This window comes from Oncorhynchus gorbuscha, linkage group LG22 (assembly GCF_021184085.1).
Source record: "Oncorhynchus gorbuscha isolate QuinsamMale2020 ecotype Even-year linkage group LG22, OgorEven_v1.0, whole genome shotgun sequence".
Lineage (NCBI taxonomy): Eukaryota > Metazoa > Chordata > Actinopteri > Salmoniformes > Salmonidae > Oncorhynchus > Oncorhynchus gorbuscha.
Window position 1 is genome coordinate 14,484,140 of NC_060194.1, and position 20,618 is coordinate 14,504,757.

Genomic DNA, 20,618 nt, shown 5'->3' on the forward strand with positions numbered 1-20,618 from the left:
TAGAAAGAAACAAAGAAACAAAAATAAATGGGTTTGATTTCTTTTGATATTTTGCATCAACACCAAAGAAACTGCACAAGTTGTAATTTAGGCATCAAACCCAATACGTTTAGAGGTCCATTTCCTTGTTAATAAAATAGCCTTCTCTCACTCCTCACATTTTCATCACAGACTAAACTCCAGCCTCTATGGTACCAGACGGAAATGCTGGGCAGTCAAGCATCAGACTAGGCATTAACAAATTATACTTCAGTCAGTCAGACATAGAGCCAGTGGGGAAATAGCTGAAGTGTCAGCTATGTTCTTACCATGGAGTAAATATGTTGTTAATACAATATACAGCTTCAGTAGAATAATTGTATTTCTTTTTCTTTTCTTGTAAACCATTTTATTGAAGGTGGATTTTTTTTCTTCTGAAAATAAATAGTTTCAACAAGCTTCATAGACATGAACGGTGCTTGCCTGTGGCTCAACTTGATGAAATGCTACTGTACTGGCTCAAAGTTATCTTGGAAGCTGTGATAAAACAAACAACAGATGTAGAGCATTGCCTGCAGCTAGCCATGAATGGGGTGGTTTCTAATATGTGATCATAAGGCCTACATAAAGTCATGGGGTGACTATTGGGCTTTTGTAACCTTATCAAGGTTTTTTTGTGGTTTGGATGGCAGGACCAGCAGACAGAGCAGGGGATATGAGTTTGAGCTCAGACTTACTCTAATTGCTTTCAGCTTTTTCTGCCTGCCAGTAAGGAAAATTTGACAAATGTTGCAACCACATAAAGACCATGAGCTCTGAGCTCTTCCCCTGTGTGCAGACTGCAGAGCGCTAAACTTTTCATCCCAGGCTTGTTGGTCCAGTGCAATTCCCCTTGAAACGGAAAAGAACAGACTGCCTTTTATCTGTCTGTTGGTTAATGTGTCTCATGAGAGGATGGGGCATTGCACACAGTCTGTCCTTACTTGCTTCCCTTCCTTTCTCTCCTCCCCATGCAATGATTTTGGAGGGAAAATTGGGTCCCTGTGAGGATCTGATATTGATTGCATTCACAGTCTGAGCCGGAAGCGTTTCTTGTTAGTGAGTGAGTGGAAACATTCTACCTCCTCTTATTCCGTAAGTAGATGATGCACAACGGTGATCCACTTTTTGGTAGAATGCAGCTTCCCTTTCTTGAACCTTAACAATGAGAGGAGTGAGTCTAACATTTTTAGTAGCTGTTTGAAGTTTACTACCAGCACAACTTGCCAGTCTGCAATGCATGCTGGAATTGCTTAGGTACATTCCTGCCAATCCCGGTTGGAAGTCTGTCAAACTTCACAGCTAGTCGACAAGCCTGCAAAGAATGGAGGCTGAAAAGACGGGACAGACATCCTTGTGTCTGACTATTTGAATTCCTTGTTATGTGAAGGTAATTCCCCTGTGTGTCCATGCCAACATTGAGTGCGGAACTGCGGATACTGTTTTCTCGAAGCCTTTGAGACTGCTTCGGCTCTTCCATGACTGCACATCTGACATGCTTCACATAGAATGTGTCCCAAATGGCACCCTATTCCCTATAGCAGTGGTATTCAACTCTTACCCTGCAAGGTCCCTAGCCTACTGGTCTTCTGTTCTACCTGATAATTCATTGCATACACCTGGTGTCCCAGGTCTAATCAGTTCCTGATTATAGGGGAACCATTTAAAAAACAGTGGAACTGGCTGAGTTTGAGGGCCCAATAAGGTGGAATAGAGCAAGGTTTCCCAAACTCAGTCCTTGGGACAGCAAAGGGTGCACATTTGTGTTGTTGTTGCCCTAGCACTACACTGTGGATTCAAATAATCAACTAATCATCAAGCTTTGATAATTTGAATCAGCTATGTTGTGTTAGAGCAAAAAAGTACATGTGCACACCTTGGAGTTCCGAGGACCGAGTTTGGGAAACGCTGGAATAGGTTGTCATTTGGGACACAACCATGGATTCACTGATTAAGGAGAATCTTTGGTCTTACTGCTGTATCATTCCTGACGTTCCTTCCCTGCAGAGATTTAGGAGTTCATTGTAGCTGGAAGAAGGTCACATTGGAATCTTCTCTAAGACAAATAAAAGCCTTAAAATGGCAAGCATCAAATAAAACCTTGACAGTAAACTATAAATGAGCTTGTTAAGGATCTGTGTGCGCCAGCGCCTGGTGCCATTCCACAGGGCTGTATAATGTTCCTGTGATGTGGGTTATTATAAGGCTGTCATTGACTTGCTGGTCTTTCCCCTTGGTCTGATCTATGTCCTGGTTGCTGATAAAGTGCCATCTACTGTAATTATTGCCAGAGAGTCAATGGGGATGAATGGCCATAGCTGTGATGTCATAGTCTCTACGGTCTGGCTACTCTAACCTCAAGGTTTTCACCCACTGAGTTGGATAACAGACACAGGACTCATAGCAAACATGGTGGAAATTCTGTGTGGCACTAATACAGTTACTGTAAGTCATTAGCAGCATAGCCAACATAATTTCTCCCAACACGTCGCTTACTGATACTACATTTTCACAAGTGTTGAGCCATTTTCCCTCTGTGAAGTCTACTGTTGGATGGAAGCTTAATGCCAAGGGTTATTTGACTAAGAGGTCATTATTAGACTAATGCTAACCACTTTCATTCAGGTAAATCCTAGCCATTTTCTTATTTAGGCTAATGTTCGCCACTTTCATGTTAGCCATTTTCATTTATGCTAATCACAGAAGAAAGAGAAAACCCAGATGTGTCACATGAGGCATCCAGTGAGGGCTTCTATTCAACACCTTAAATGGTAATAATGAAGTCTATTGGCAGGCAAAGGGTCAAGGTGGAGCAAGAGCTCATCATTTTCTCATAACGATCTGAATGCAGTTTTCTGTTCCAAAACTAGAATCTGTTACAAACAGAGCGCACTTTTTGTAGATTTGACTCCTTGCCAAAGTTTTTAAAAATGGCGTGGTTTAGGAATGTAGGGTGAATTCGAGTTCTTGCACATGCACACTTCAGAGATTAGGCATTCCCTAATGTAAATATGCACATACATGCTAAAGCACGTTAATAGGATCATGCTAGCTCTTGCTTGGCTCTGCCCACCTCATTGCCTGTTCTGACTACTGTGCTTTATTGGCTCCTATTGTAAATGATGCCTCTGTCCTATCTTGGGTTAGTTATCATAATATTTAGGTTAATGTTAGTGTAAGGGGTGCGTAACTGGTGGCAGGGAAGTCAGACGCAGGAGAGCAGAACTCGGCAAAAGTCGGAGCAGTTTAATTTCAAAACCAACGACATAAAGAAATAACCAACATGGGTACAAAAACTGTCCCGTTGCACACTGCAGTATCACAAACATACTGTAAACTCTCCAGGAGCATCGAAGCCATTATGTCAAACTATGAACATCTACACTAATGTTGTAGGCTGCTTATGATGCCATAACACCTATGCCATTGTGCTTATCACTTATAGGTTACTTTCACAATCCTTCAGGTGACTACATGGACCAGCCTCAGATACTGTAGCACCACTTGTGTCACAGCTGACACCAACGTAATGAATTCAACCTGTAGATGAGGTTGCTAGTGTTGTATGATTGATATAATCGTTGATGAAGATTTCTTTATACTGGTTTACAATGTTACAGGAACAATCGCTTTGCACTATTGGTCTACTGTACACCACTAGGGTAGCCTAGTGGTTAGAGTGTTGGACTAGTAACCGGAAGGTTTCAAGTTCAAAACCCCCGAGCTGACAAGGTACAAATCTGTCGTTCTGCCCCCGAACAGGCAGTTAACCCACTGTTCCTAGGCCGTCATTGAAAATAAGAATTTGTTCTTAACTGACTTGCCTAGTTAAATAAAGGTAAAAGATTTAAAAAAAAACGTTCCCATAGTTTCAATATACCATATGTGAGTTAAGGTTAAAAGCCTAGTATTTGTTCATGGTTGAGTCATTTCACTTCTTTGATAGTTCCACGTTGTGTGCTCCCAATTATCTATCCTGTTAGTGTATTTGCGCAACATGCATATTTCATTGACCAATCAACATTCTTTTAAAAGTACCCTGCGCAATTTATTAAAGCATGTATGCTATTACTGTGGAGTTTCCAGTTGTCAAGCACCATGGCCTCTCTTTTAGAGGAGAGCGGAGCAGACAGTCACTTAAGTTTGGTTTTCAGTTTCCACAGACCACACAAGTTCAGACATCGACTATAAGTTGCTCCATGACCAAATTTCTAATGGCTACGTGCCAAGGACGCAGCGGTTCAATCAAACATGCTTGAGAAACAGGTAACCTCTTATTCACCATAGAGGTTTGAACCAAATAATTTCTGAAGAAGTCTTTTCAGATATATATTTGGCCTATTATTTTGATAGCATATAATTTCTCTTTCTGGGGATGTCAAAGCTGGATGACATCACTGTCATTAGACATGACATCTTTTGGAAGACAGTGTTCCATGCTCCTTGAAGCCCTTATGGTTGGCTGAGCACTATTAATAGTTAGGAACTTGGGATAAAAGTGTTTCGTTTCGAGTGATGATTGCTGGCTTTCTGCTGGAGGTTACGAGATTGCTTCATGTCCCATTTGTAAAACATAGTCTGCCTTAACTAGAACGAATGTGACTTCTTTAACAATCTTGTAAAAAAGCCATGTTCTCTCTGGAAAATCCCCCATAATAGACCAAAAAGGTGTCAAGACCAGTGCTCCTTGTGCATGTCAAAAGTTGCATATCAATTTCACCAATTATTCCACTTATTTTCCCCTCCAGCCATGACCACTAGACTTCACTGGCTCACAAGAGCCCTATGCCTGGTAAGCATACTGTGCACTGTCACTTCCAAGTATGTGACAGAAGATTATTCATCCCCGCTGAGAAAGAAGTCACCTTCAGCCACGTCTATAAGATTGACCTGGCCAAGAGCCCTGAGTGTAAACTCGCCTTGCAGACCCTCCCTTCTCAACAGGACCAGTTTTCAGGCCTGCAAGAGCTGGAAGGGGCGCTACTCTGGAGGGGGAAAACAACATCGTTTTCAGGCACCAAATCAACCTCAAGACCCCAAAGTGTGACTGTGATGAGTCGGAGAGCTTTACGTCTCTGCTGTACAGAGTCAACGGGCTGGAGGAGGAGGTGGAACATCTGAAGAGTCAGTGCTCCCAGGGCTGCTGTGGTGGAAAAGGAGGTAAGCCTACAGTGCAGTCCATCACCATGAGATCTGACAGAACATCTATATTCAATAGCTAAAATACATTGAGTGTACAGTTTTTGACACATTCAACCGGGTGCAGCTGATACCTACCATACCCTGTTCAAAGGCACGTCAATATTTTGTCTTTCCCATTCACCCTTTGAATGGCAAACATACACAATCCATGTCTCAATTGTCTCAAGGCTTAAACATCCTTCTTTAACCGGTCTCCTCCCCTTCAGCTACGCTGATTGAAGTGGATTTAACAGGTGACATCAATAAGGGATCATAGCTTTCAGCTGGATTCCCCTGGTCAGTCTGTCATGGAAAGAGCAGGAGTTCATCATGTTTAGTACACTCAGTGTATATCTGAAAAATAAATGTGGAACTTAATCCCGGTTATTTAAAACTGTGAAACTGGTCTCCCATGTGGTGCAGCAGTCTAAGGCACTGCATCGCAGTGCTAGAGGCATCACTACAGATCCGGGTTCGATCCCTGGCTGTGTTGCAGCCGGTCGCTAGTTGGAGGGTGTTATCTCCGACACATCGGTGCGGCTGGCTTCTGGGGTATGCGAGTAGTGTGTCAAGAAGCAGTTTGGCTAGGCAGGGTTGTGTTTCGGGAGGACACATCGCTCTCGACCTTCGCCTCTCCCAAGTCCCTAGGGGAGTTGCAGTGATGGAACAGGACTGTAATTACCAATTGTATATCACAAAATTGGGGAGAAAAGGGTAATAAGTACAACAACAAAAAATATATAACTGTGACACTGTTTGATGCACGGTCACTTACATTACACTTACACTACAGACACTTCAGATGTCACATAACGTGATTTCCTAAACTTCCACAGGTGTGGACACTAGCTGTAGTGGCCATGGGACCTACCAGCACAACACCTGCAGTTGTCAATGCAACCCTAGCTGGGAGGGTCCTGACTGCTCCATTTCCACCTGTCCTGATGAGTGCAACGACAACGGCCGCTGTGTGGATGGCAAGTGTGTCTGCCACACTGGCTATACGGGGAGTGACTGCAGCCAGCTGATGTGCCCAGGCGACTGCAACGATAAGGGACACTGCGTGGACGGCAAGTGTGTTTGCTTCAGCCACTTCACTGGCGAGGATTGCAGCGGGAAATGCGATCCTGACTGCATCCACGGCACCTGTGTGAACGGAATGTGTATCTGTGACGAAGGCTTCTTTGGGGAAGACTGCTCTACAGGTAGAAGTTCTGATATAGGCTGAGGTTATAATCAGGTCATAATATCTTATTCATTATTATATAAAAGGGAGTAGTTTGAAATGGCCTAGATCTACATAGCAAACTCTACCTTTTGTTGATTCGCAGAACTGAAATGCAGAAAATCTACAGCTGTAGGATCCTTAGGGTTCTAAGGTTTCATAAACACTTTAAACTTGCCATTAGGTACTGGTTATTTGATTATTAGTTAAATATCAGTTCAGCAGAAAATTTGCAGTCAAAACATTCTGTCAGATAAATTCACTGCTTCCACACTTGTGAAAGTGACAGCAATTGCTGCAGCCTCAAACTGTCTAAAGATTTCACTTTGTTAAAACCAAGTTTGTGCACAGACCCATGGTAGCTGGTCAGCTATTGCACTCGGCGATAGTAAGATTTTCAATCTGTGCTGCAAGAGAACTTTGGAGAGATTTATAGTAATGTGCATGTAGGAACTGTTGAACTGTTGCTAGCAAGAACAGGGACGTGTCAAGGGGAAGAGGGAGGCTATGTGAGTTTACAAGGTTAGATTTGGAGGATAAATATTATGAGTATAGGACAAAAGCTACAGTATACTGAGACATTTTCTGTTTTGTGTGATCAGACCTTGAGGTGCATCATCATCACCAATGCTGTTCTCTTTTTAGTGACCATCAAAAGCAATGCTAACCATATTTCACAACTATGATCGAGACTGGGATCTGAATTTAGGCCTTTGGAGATTTGTACATTGATAAAGAACTCAGACACACATTTCAAATAAATAATCTAGAAAAACCTAAATTGTTTTTATTCTGCCCACTTGGTGGATTTCTGTGAATTGGTAAGCCAATCCACAGAAATGATTTGATTTGGTCTGCTTTCATGTACGTCTCCTGAGTTATCCCTTAACGCTCTTTTCACCATGCTACAGTAGACTCAGTAAAAACAGGACCTTATGTGAGTCACTGAAAATTGGGATGTCTCACACCGACAAATGACAGTTCCAAGCAGAAATGTACATTCACATTTCTGCTTCACATTTAATCCGTCCATTTTCAAAATGGTGGTCTTGAATATTATTTGAATAACATACTGTCCCCTTTAGCAATGCCCAAATGCATTGACATTATGTATGGTCACTTTTAACTACATGGAAACAGTACATGTGCTTCCCCACTTGTTTTCATATGAATCACGACAGAGAACACTGAGCAGCACGTTTGGCCCAGTTGATGGAAGTCCTACTTACAGTTGTCTCAAAAATGTTTAACACCATAATGATGTGTCTTTGGCTGAGAACCTGCCACTGTATGGCAGCATCCGGCCATAAAACTGAAAGCGCGAACCACTGCTTTTAATCAGGGCAAGGCGACCAGAAACATGACCGAATACAAACAGTGTAGCTGTTCCCTCCATGAGCAATTAAACAAGCTCTCAGTATAGAGACAAAGTAGTCGCATTTCAGCGGCTCAGACACGAGAGGTATGTGGCAGGGTCTACAGTCAATCACTGACTACAAAAAGAAAACCAGCCCCGTTGTGGACCCCGATGTCTTGCTCCCAGACAAACTAAACAACTTCTTTGCTCGCTTTGAGGACAATACAGTGCCACCGACACAGCCCACTACCAAAACCTGCGGGCTCTCCTTCACCGCAGCCAACATGAGTAAAACATTTAAACGTGTTAACCCTCGCAAGGCTGCCGGCCCAGACGGCATCCCCAGCCGTGTCCTCAGAGCATGCGCAGACCAGCTGGCTGGTGTGTTTACGGACATATTCAATCAATCCCTATCCCAGTCTGCTGTTCCCACATGCTTCAAGGGGCCACCATTGTTCCTGTTCGCAAGAAAGCTAAGGTAATTGAGCTAAAGCGACTATTGTAGCACTCACTTCCGTCATGAAGTGCTTTGAGAGGCTAGTCAAGAATCATATCACCTCACCCTACCCGACACCCTAGACCCCCTCAAATTTGCTCACCGCCCCAATAGGTCCACAGGCGCCGCAATGGAAATCACTCTGTACACTGGCCTAACCCATCTGGACAAGAGGAATACCTATGTAAGAATGCTGTTCATCGACTACAGCTCAGCATTTTAACACCATAGTACCCTCCAGACTCGTCATTAAGCTCAAGACCCTGGGTCTCGGCCCCGCCCTGTGCAACTGGGTCCTGGACTTTCTGATGAGACGCCCCCAGGTGGTAGGAAACAACATCTCCACCCACTGATCCTCAACACTGGGGCCCCACAAGGGTGAGTTCTCAGCCCTCTCCTGTACTCCCTGTTCACCCATGACTGCGTGGCCATGCGTACCTCCAACTCAATCATCGAGTTTGCAGACTACACTACAGTGGTAGGCTTGATTACCAACAATGACGAGGCGGCCTACAGGGAGGAGGTGAGGGCCCTCGGATGCGGTGTCAGGAAAATAACCTCACACTCAACGTCAATAAAACAAAGGAGATGATCGTGGACTTCAGGAAACAGCAGAGGGCACCCCACTATCCCACATCGACAGGGCGCTAGTGGAGAAGGTGGAACGTTTTAAGTTCCTCAGCGTACACATCACGGACAGACTGAAGTGGTCCACCCACACAGGCAGCAGCGCCTCTTCAACCTCAGGAGGCTGAAGAAATTGGGCTTATCACCAAAAACACTCACAAACTTTTACAGATGAACAATCGAGAGCATCCTGTCGGGCTGTATCACCGCCTGGTACGGCAACTGCTTCGCCCACAACCCGTAAGGCTCTCAGAGGGTAGTGAGGTCTCTGCGCATCACCGGGGGCAAACTACCTGTCCTCCAGGACACCTACACCACCCGATGTCACAGGATGGCCAAAAAGATCATCAAGGACATCAAACACTGCCTGTTCACCCTGCTATCATCCAGAAGGCGAGGTCAGTACAGGTGCATCAAAGCTGGGACTGAGAGACTGAAAAACAGCTTCTATCTCAAGGCCATCAGACTGTTAAAAAGCCATCACTAACATTGAGTGGCTGCTGCCAACATACTGACTCAAATCTCTAGCCACTTTAATAATAAAAAATTGGATGTAATAAATGTTTCACAAGTCATTTTAAACAATGCCACTTTATATAATGTTTACACACCCTACATTACTCATCTCATATGTATATACTGTACTCTGTACCATCTACTGCATCTTGCCTATGCCGTTCAGCCATCGCTCATCCTTATATTTATATGTACATATTCTTATTTATTCCTTTGTTGTTGTGAAATTGTTAGATTACTTGTTAGATTTTACTGCATGGTCAGAACTAGAAGCACAAGCATTTCGCTACACTCGCATTAACATCTGCTAACCATGTGTATGTGACCAATAACATCTGCTAACCATGTGTATGTGACCAATAACATCTGCTAACCATGTGTATGTGACCAATAACATCTGCTAACCATGTGTATGTGACCAATAACAACTGCTAACCATGTGTATGTGACCAATAACATCTGCTAACCATGTGTATGTGACCAATAACATCTGCTAACCATGTGTATGTGACCAATAAAATGTGATTTGATTTGTAGATGTAGGATTTCTTCTTTATGAAGTCCAAACATCATTTCATCATTTTCTTCTTCAAATTATGCCTCCCTCGTTATCAATCAGTGAGGACAAAAATGTCAGTTTTCCTTTTGCTTTTTCGAATGTCGTTAGATGTTCATTTATTTGTACTTTTGGCTGTTCTGAAATTGTATTTAAGGGCATAATTGTTACTGGCAGCGGCTGTAGAAAACGGCAGCAACAGTTGTATTAACTGCCACTGGATGGAAATGCTCCTCCTGAAGAGAAAGAAAACATTGAGCTTCCTGCCTTTAACATATGGAACAAGGTCCAAGCCTGCTGTGAATTCTTTCCTGGTAAATGTGGTCTCCTTAGCACCTATTTCATATTTCCCCCAATGTACACACGCTTTTTCTGCACTTTAATTCCTCGAATTCAGCACATACGCTCGGTCGTCTGTGTCTGTATTTCCCTGTATCCGCAGGAATATCTTGGCTTGGAAAGTTTGCTTCATACACTGCTGACTGGCCGTCTCCTGGGCTCTTATTCATGTTATTGAAAAGTCCCCCCATACTGTCTGATTCACCCGACCCTATTTCCACCATCTTGATTGAAGGATCGTGTCTAGATACAGTATCACGCTGTAACTGCAGAAAATGAATATGTTTTCACCAATTTTCTAAATTGTGTTTTCCTTAAATCAGATATGTTATTTCTGTCAGAGTTACATTGAGTGAAATGTGAAAAGAGTACAAAAGAGAGAGCAATAACATAGTGAACTTAGTACACCCTACTGACTTCGCCAAGAGGTCCGGAATTCTTGGTGTAACAACTGAAGTGTTGGACTGACAGGCCCCCATGTTTATCCTGGTTGGGGCTACCCCTCAAATTCATCACAATAACATAGTGAGTAACAGTTTTGAACCTTAACTAATCATACCTCTGTGTCCCCCTCAGTGTCGGGCCCTAACGGCCTGCGTCTGGTAAGGGTGACTGATAATTCTCTGCTGGTGGAATGGGAGGCTGTGAAAGCAGCAGAGTACTACATCCTGACCTGGCACCCTGAGGGCAATGAGGCAGAGCTGGAGCGGTTCACCGTGCCCAACACAGAGACCTCCTACCTGATCACAGGACTCAGCCCAGGTGTCACCTACATAGTGCAGGTGTACGCTGTCATCAAGGAGATCCAGAGCGAGGGGGACAGGATCGAGGCGACCACAGGTAAGGGAGTGAAGTGAACTACAGAGGAAAGTTCAGTATGTTTCTCATAACATTGATTTTCATATGTTACTCAAAAGTCCAGGTGCTTTTGTTTGTGGTAAGTGGTTCTGAATGCCAATTTAAATGTCCCGTCGTCACATAAAACGCTCTATGTACAGATCACCCCAATAACCCTGGATACTGTTTGTACTAAATGATTCACTTAGTGATCGTTTGCTTACCATTAGGTTTAAGGTAATTACACCAGTCAGCCTAATTAAAAGGAAATGAAGCTGTAGACACATTTTATGGAAAGAGAGACACAGAGCACTGAGCCTTGGGCCCTGGGCTCTGCTTGTGCGGTTAGCCATGGAAAACATCTCAGTGCATGACATTCCTGTCTGGGTATGAGAAAAGGCCTGATCATCCGGCTATGATGAAGAATTAGCGTGAGACAAACAGTTCTCAGTCACACAATATGCTTAACTTCAAACGTTATCCCTTTCAAATGGTTTTAATCATTTTTTTCTGATTAGAAAGAACTGTTAAAGAACATTAGCCAGACTATTTTCCTGGCTTGAATGGATTTATATGCTAAATCACATATAGGGCAACCTCAGAAACCAGTAGGAAACATGCCCTGGTCCTTGGTTCTGTATGATAAGCGATGACACTCTTGGGTACCCTATTAGATGTCTCTCATAACTTGTATCTAACTATAACACCATTAGTGACAATTTATATGTTGAACGCAGGTGACATTTAAAATGGCTAAATGTCATTATTCTGGCATATTCTAATGAGACTATATTTGAACCTACACAGAGGTGTCTGGTATTGATGGTATCCGGGTATTGGGCCAGACTGAGGACTTTCTATCCAGGTGGACTGGCAGAACCCTGCAGCACCTCTGGACCACTTCAGACTGACCTATTACTGCTGACGGGCAGGAGGAGGAGCAGGAACGTACCAATGAGTGCACGAGCCAGGACCACCCATTTTACCCATCGTAGGTATGTCATTCAAATTAGAGAACACCGTCTGAAATAGATTTGAATAGAATAGTGTGAGGCCCAATGCAGGACATGAGAATCGGGTACAGAACCATTTCATACAGACGGACATGTAACGGAACGGGGACAGCGTCTGGACATAAACACCACACGACAAAATGCTACTTCAGGGAACAACACAGAGGAGCAGACATATACACAGGGGCGATCAACACAGTGAGGGAGTCCAGGTGAGCCCAATGAGCAGAGCTGTGCGTAATGATGGTAACAGGTGCTTATGATGACGTGCACCCTTGGGCGCCAGGGAGGGGGGAGCGGGAGCAGGCATGACAAATAGTCCATCATATTTTACAACCTTGGAATAGAATAGGGCTTCATGTTTTACAACTGCTACCTGTGTAACTGTCTGTTCCCTAATGGTCTCCACCTCTCCCCATTTGAGCAGAACACGCATAACATAACCCTTTGATTATTCTATGTATCTGTAACGGCTAATCATTCCATTGTGTTCAAATGTATTGTGGTAGATTAAGAACCTTGAACTACTATGAGGTTTTGCAAACCTGTATGCTTACTTGCCCTGTGTGTGTTATACAGGACTGCAACCTGGCACTGAGTATCTCATCACAGTACAAGGCATCAAAGGGACCATCGAAGGGAAAGCCTCCTTCGCCACCGGGGTCACAGGTGACTGCTGCTGATACTAAACAACAGAGACTCTCTGGGGGTTTCAGAAAGTGAGGAGACAGTGTCTGCGTCACCAAATGGCCCCCTATTCCCTATATAGTGCACTACTTTTGACCAGTGAGCCCTGGGCCACCCTCTGTGGCCCACTGGACCATAGTCCAACTCGAAACCACATGTGGGGGGGATCTCAATGGACATTGAAAGGACTATAACCAAATCAAAATTATGTAGAAATTATAATAGACCTTAATTTATAGTCTCTTTTCACTCTGTCCAGCTTGCTAATAGTCATCGTAATGGAAGCTAGACTGTCAGGGAGCATCGAAAATTCCAAAAGCGATAGATAAAGGACTATTTTTGCACATTTTGACGGCAAGGCAATATAATCCATTTTAAGTGCGGCCCCCTGGACCTCGTTGAAGACCGAATGTGGCCTGCGGAGAAAAATGAGTTTGACACTTCTGCTCTAAACCATTCCCAACTCTACTGTGAGAACAGAGGAGTAAAATAGGCACAGAATGTGTTAGAGTCCATAGCTTGATAAAGTACAGTACTGTACCCTGGTATTAGGTCTCACTATAACAGCCAATGATAGTAGAATATGAACGTGGTCAGGAAGACTAATAATTATGGGTAGTGATTATGGGTCATAAATCACAGTTTAATAATCTGGACAGATTCTAATGATCGTGGTAAGAGTGTCTGGACCAGGATCCGAGCCCTAAGGCCAGTGTAGTCCATGATTTACATAAAGCCACCCGGTCCTTAAAAATACCAGAATACTTCTTTGGATCTTACAAGCATTCTCTTGAGTATTTTGCGCGACGATGAATTCATAAAGGATGTTAACTTCTGCAGCCGGTCCTGCCAACCCGATACCTGCCACTTATTTGACCGACTGAAATGACTGTCTACAATTGCAGCTTGGCCTGCTCCTTTTGTTGGCTGTTTATTGCTGGAGATGTATTGCAGTAGTTCAAAAGCAGAGCTGTCCCTGTCTCATTACGGTGATGGTGCTTTTAGTTTTCTCAACCCTCAGGTGACATTTCATGGGTTTCATTTGGGTGTTAACCATTGTAGCGTTTCCGGGTTTGATGGTTGTCAGGTGTCTTTCCATTACCCCGCACATCCGTCGTCACAGAGCTAATCTTCACACAAGACAACGTGGCCTGTCTCAACTTCCACCACGGAAACCTTCACTTGAGGAGTTGCACGAAAGGCTTATAGTGATTTTGGAAGTTGGAACTCCAGAGTTCCCTTAGATAGGCGTGGAATTGTTTCAAGATGAGTGTGTGTGTCGGGAACTTCTAAAAGGTCACCTATTATTGCTACTGCCCAATTTGTTCTCCTCAGAGCGATATAGTCACACGCGCGATAGAAAAATAGGAAAATTCAGAACATAATTACAATCACATAGAGGCAGTTTATTGTGACTGTCTGTGTGAGTATATGAGCCTCCTAATAACCATTGCAAGAGTATGAAACTGTATCCTGTGGGGACACCTGACAGCTCATTATGTAAGCCTCAGTGCAGAGGACCTTTGTTCCTTCCTCTCAGCAAGTTATACGTACAGAACATTTTCTCTCACAAGTGGCGGTCCACTTACAACAAGAAAAGGGGAAATGGCTTTTCAATTCCTCTCTGCTTTCAGGAAAGATCTGCTATTTATTTACTGTGAAAATCAGCTAGAGTGCATTGTCTTCTTTTATTGAATGGCATTATAGTATTTTGTGAAACAAATCTCTCTCTTCTCCTGTCATAAATCATAAATCCTTATTTCATAGACAATGAAACGGTGGACTACGACGTTAGACCTTGTAACGTGTGCGCGGTTCCTGCGTCAGTATTGTTGCCAGGGCTCAGTAAGGAGAGATAAATTGTAGCAACCTGAAAGCATTCGGGACAAGCCAAAATCAACAAATTTCTACCTGTCACTGTAACCTGCAGAGGACTGTGCTCATAAACACAACATAGTAGTCTACTGGTGCTACCGCATCAGATTAAATAAGGTTTACAGGAGCGGCCATATAACTAGAAGCAGATGCATGGTTAGGTGAAAGTCAGGGAAAGTGTTTAGTCTTCATCATGGTCCCTGGACTCTAAGGCCATGTGGAGCTGTGCAGTACAACTGGGCTGCAGTCAGTGATGTGGGCGGAGGAGTACTCTGGCATCTTTCAGAGAGTCTGAGGCACTGAAGTTACTAATCTCCCCTGCCACCTAATTGCAGTGTGGATGGACTCACGTACAGACTGACCCACATGGGACGAATTGCACCTTTCTGGCTCCTCGAGCACTAGACTTTCTGCTGTCATTGTCCGTTTAAATAAAGCTTGTGAATGGGAACAAACTACTAGCAGCTTTCTCCCCAGCCTGTAAGGATGGTAAGGAGCCCTACTGATGGATAAGCTCTTTTCCACATGGTAAACCGCAACCGGTGTTTTGTAGTCTCCCCCACTCAGCTACCGTGGCAGCAGAAGCTTGAGCTATCCAAAGCCGTCATACATCACGATATGGCCTCGCCAAACGTGGTCTCTTCCCATGGAAACATAACACCTACCAACGTGCTGATCTGTTTCAGCGTGAGCAACCAAACATGGGACAGGATCAGAAAGCTGCGGCACGTGTTACTCCTACGGTACATAGGCCTTTCTCGAGGCTACTGATACTATGTGTAACTCATTAGCATTTTCTTGTGATTAACCCTGTCAGCTTGTCAAGCAATGTACCCACATACAGTGGCAAAAAAGACAGCAGCTAAACCTTATAAGTGCCTCCCGATGCCGGCACTCTCTCTTTGGACGCATCAATAATCCGTTTTCATGATGCGGATAGCGTGGTGACATAGAGCTGACCTTGGAGGAGTCGCAGAGGGATATAGCCTAAATGATGATTGCTTTTACATGTCTTCTCACTTCCTCTCTGTCTGGCTGCTGATGCCACTGATGCTTGCCTTCCCTGACCCCGTGGGCTGCAAAAGCTCCATTCCCTCACTCACCTCGCTCTGCTGGGTGCTCCTCTGGATCCTCCCTGTCAGTCTGCTCACATCCGCCATATATCTTCTCTGTCCCCTGAGACCTTCGCCCCTTGACTTCCTCGTCATAGAGAGCGCGTGCCCCAGCAAGCATGGGCCCCATCTGGGTATTTGGTTAGCAAGGTGGGCACAGGCGAGCCCACACCAAGCCCACACCAGCCGACACAGGTTAGCCCACACCATGCCCAACACAGTCTATCCCAAACCAGTCCCAGCTAGAGGCGGGGCTCATTCAATATTTGGTTCCAGTTAAAGTGTTCTGTTGTGTAATGCCCACATGTTTTAAAATCTTGTTTACAGCCAATGATGAAGTCTCAAAAAATACTTAAATAACATACAGTATGAGTTAATAGTTTCTCTTGTAAAAATCAATGTATTAGAGATGGGCATTTCAAGTCTTTTCGGTGAGCTGGCGCATTTGGCTCTTCGTTCATGATGTTAAAAAATAGCAAATCTCCAATGTAAAGCCCAAAATGTAGGCTGCCTTTTATGTCAGATCATGAAATGCAAGTTCAAAATATTTTTTTATTTGGCCAAATTCTTAGATGGCCTGTAGTTATTATTGTTAATATTTTTTCATGCACTGAAAAAATGTGCATGGACCAGCATGACGTGCTGTTTATTGTTTCTGCAGTGAGGATTCACCTTTAGAGAATTATGTTGTAAATTAGCTGAAGGGAGGATGGCTCATAATAATGTCCAGAACAGAGCGAATGGAATGGCATAAAACACCTGGAAACCACGTGTTTGATGTATTTGATACCATTCCATAAATTCTGCTCCAGCCATTACCACAAGCCCGTCCTCCCCAATTAAGGTGCCACCAACCTCCTGTGGTAGTAGCAGTATGCAAATCAGGGAGCCAAATGAAGACCTGTGCTGGGAAAAGATTGGCTTATTTCAGGCAAAGTAAGGACTGCCTTCAACAGATATGAACTGCCCACACACATGCCTTAGGGACCAACATGAAGCTGATGAGCAAAGGCGCATTGGCAACCTATATATGGTCAATATTTTTACTCGCATTGGGCCAGCATTGTGCCAATGTAGATGTATGTGCTGGGTCTGCGTTCCTCTTCAGCCTGCTCCTAGGGTCTCTGTCTGCTCCTCACAGGAGTGAAGAGCCCAACAGAAAATCATTTGACCGACTTGGATAAAATGAATGCTTGAATGGTGTTTATAAACCACATACCTGAGTGTCCTCATAGAAAATAGTGATTCTTCATACAACGTCTCCTCTGCCTACATCCTCATATATGTAAACAGATCTTGACGATCCTACTAACCTCTTGACCAAAGAAGTGACAGAGGATACCGCTACCGTGGAATGGCAGAAGGTACAAGCAGAGATCGACGGCTATGTGATCAGCTACAGCTCTGCTGAGGGCTCCAGTGGGGAGATCCCTGTTGGGGCAGACAGCACCTCCTACAGGCTGACTGGTCTGAGGCCTGGAGTCATCTACACAGTCTACATCTGGGCTGTCAAGGGCTCCCGGGTCAGCAGGAAAAGCTCCACAGAAGCTGAGACAGGTAAACTGTTAACCAAATGCCTGACTTGTTTTTGTTTCAGTTCTTGAAATAGTCTTAAGTGACGTCTGTCTTTATACTTTGATCCTGATGGCTTGTGGATGAATGGGAGAGAACTTCTCATCCTATGCTTTATGTAGGTCCTTTGTGCAAGAGGACATTTTTTAAATGTTGGGTTCTTGTGGATAGTTCTTAGGGCTGTATTTTCACTTTTAAAGGGATGCACTTTACAAAATGACAACATGGTACAAAAAAAACAGCCAGCCAGACTTTCACCCTCAGCACTTTTATGAATATTTATCTTCTTTACATCTTTTCCAAGAGAGAAACTCTTGCTCAGACCTGTGCTGGGCAAGCTATTTAAAGTAATTAGGTAGACACTTCTTTTGAAATGAGTTTATCATAGCCTATAGCTGTGGAGCATGTTTGTGGAAATGTTTTAGAGACATTTAAGGAGAGCTTAAGGGAGCTAGAAATGGTTCCTTCCTCATTTAATTCTGCTCATTTGAAAGAAACACCAAACATATGCTTCCCTTGTGTCAATGTGATGGGATAAAAGGAGGAAGCAGTAACGGCTTGTGGGGGCTATTTCAATAACCCCTCGTTCACCTAACGATTTGTTTAACTTTCACTTACTGGCAATCCAGTCAGCAAAATACTATCAAATACTTGAGATCAACGTCATACATAAAGGAAAGAGAGAGAGAGAGAGAGAGAGAGAGAGAGAGAGAGAGAGAGAGAGAGAGAGAGAGAGAGAAGAGAGAGAGAGAGAGAGAGAGAGAGAGAGAGAGAGAGAGAGAATTTTAACTGCTGTTTATGGCATTAAAACAGAAGGCTCAAGTACTATACCAGCTGACTCCCACCATCAGGAAATACAGGCTATAGATAAGCACTGTGTAGGAAATCTCCTCTTGGCTCTCCTAGTTCAAAAATATCACACCCAGTGGTACTATACTTTCCGTATCAGTGTATAAATTTCCTCCCCCACAATCCCATTGATACCAAAAGTAAACAATATGCTACATTAGGTTGTAGGTGAGGTTTGGTCATCTGTCCTTCAGGGACTGTTGGTGTGGGACATTGGAAGCCCCTATTGGAAGCCTACAGCTGCATTGTCATGGACGCCTGCTTCAGTGAGAAAATGAAACAGACGTAGTACACTAACCTGTCCCATAAGTCAAACAAGGGGATTCCACATGGATACAAACATCTCAGAGGGGTGAAATTCAAGCAGGGCTCCCCATGTTTCCCATGTTTGGTCTGCTGACTGGATGGGGGTAGGTTGGGGAAGGCTAGGATGACTGGATCAGTAAACGTAGATGAACTGTGACACAGGACTAATGGAAGGTGGTCCATAGAGCTTTCTGCTCTCAAACCAGTGTTAACAAGTGTTAACAAACAGGGTGGTGGTAGGTACACTTTAAGGTAGGGTTAGTCATTGAGGTTAAAGTGAACAGTAATTAATTGAAAAATGCCTTGAAAAATATATTTTAAAAAATACATTGTTAAAGATCTTCATGTGATAACACTGCACTGGTAGAAAGATGACATAACATATGCTTTAACATAGTTCCTAACACATCTAGCTTTTAGTGCCTACTACTTACATAGTATGTGCTTTGAAACTACTGAAATTAACTCACACGCATACCTCTCCAGAACTAGATGTTCCTACTAACCTGTTGACCAAGAGAAGTGACAGAAGACACGGCGACAGTAACATGGGATAAAGTCCAGGCTGAAATCGACGGCTACCTGATCAGCTACAGCTCTGCTGAGGGCTCCAGTGGGGAAATCCCTGTTGGGGCAGACAGCACCTCCTACAGGCTGACTGGGCTGAGGCCTGGAGTTATCTACACAGTCTACATCTGGGCTGTCAAGGGCTCCCGGGTCAGCAGGAAAAGCTCCACAGAAGCTGAGACAGGTAAACTGTTAACCAAATGCCTGACTTGTTTTTGTTTCAGTTCTTGAAATAGTCTTAAGTGACGTCTGTCTTTATACTTTGATCCTGATGGCTTGTGGATGAATGGGAGAGAACTTCTCATCCTATACTTTATGTAGGTCCTTTGTGCAAGAGGACATTTTTTAAATGTTGGGTTCTTGTGGATAGTTCTTAGGGCTGTATTTTCACTTTTAAAGGGATGCACTTTACAAAATGACAACATGGTACAAAAAAACAGCCAGCCAGACTTTCACCCTCAGCACTTTTATGAATATTTATCTTCTTTACATCTTTTCCAAGAGGGAAACTCTTGCTCAGACCTGTGCTGGGCAAGCTATTTAAAGTAATTAGGTAGACACTTCTTTTGAAATGAGTTTATCATAGCCTATAGCTGTGGAGCATGTTTGTGGAAATGTTTTAGAGACATTTAAGGAGAGCTTAAGGGAGCTAGAAATGGTTCCTTCCTTATTTAATTCTGCTCATTTGAAAGAAACACCAAACATATGCTTCCCTTGTGTGTCAATGTGATGGGATAAAAGGAGGAAGCAGTAACGGCTTGGTGGGGCTATTTCAATAACCCATCGGTTCACCTAACGATTTGTTTAACTTTCACTTACTGGCAATCCAGTCAGCAAAATACTATCAAATACTTGAGATCAACGTCATACATAAAGGAAAGAGAGAGAGAGAGAGAGAGAGAGAGAGAGAGAGAGAGAGAGAGAGAGAGAGAGAGAGAGAGAGAGAGAGAGAGAGAGAGAGAGAGAGAGAGAGAGAGAGAGAGAGAGAGGAGAGTGCATTTTAACTGCCGTTTATGGCATTAAAACAGAAGGCTCAAGTACTATACCAGCTGACTCCCACCATCAGGAAATACAGGCTATAGATAAGCACTGTGTAGGAAATCTCCTCTTGGCTCCCCTAGTTCAAAAATATCACACCCAGTGGTACTATACTTTCCGTATCAGTGTATACATTTCCTCCCCCACAATCCAATTGATACCAAAAGTAAACAATATGCTACATTAGGTTGTAGGTGAGGTTTGGTCGTCTGGCCTTCAGGGACTGTTGGTGTGGGACATTGGAAGCCTATTGGAAGCCTACAGCTGCATTGTCATGGACGCCTGCTTCAGTGAGAAAAGGAAACAGACATAGTACACTAACCTGTCCCATAAGTCAAACAACGGGATTCCACATGGATACAAACATCTCAGTGTTATGTTGGTGAATGAGGACCCAAAAGCGACTTAACGAAAACAGAGTCTTTATTCCAGTATATGACAAAAGTA

At 43.7% G+C, this 20,618-nt stretch overlaps 1 pseudogene; it reads left to right on the forward strand.

Moving 5' to 3' along the window:
- The first annotated feature begins 4,269 nt into the window (after positions 1-4,269).
- Positions 4,270-20,618, forward strand: part of LOC124009084 — a 17,160-nt pseudogene continuing 811 nt past the window's right edge.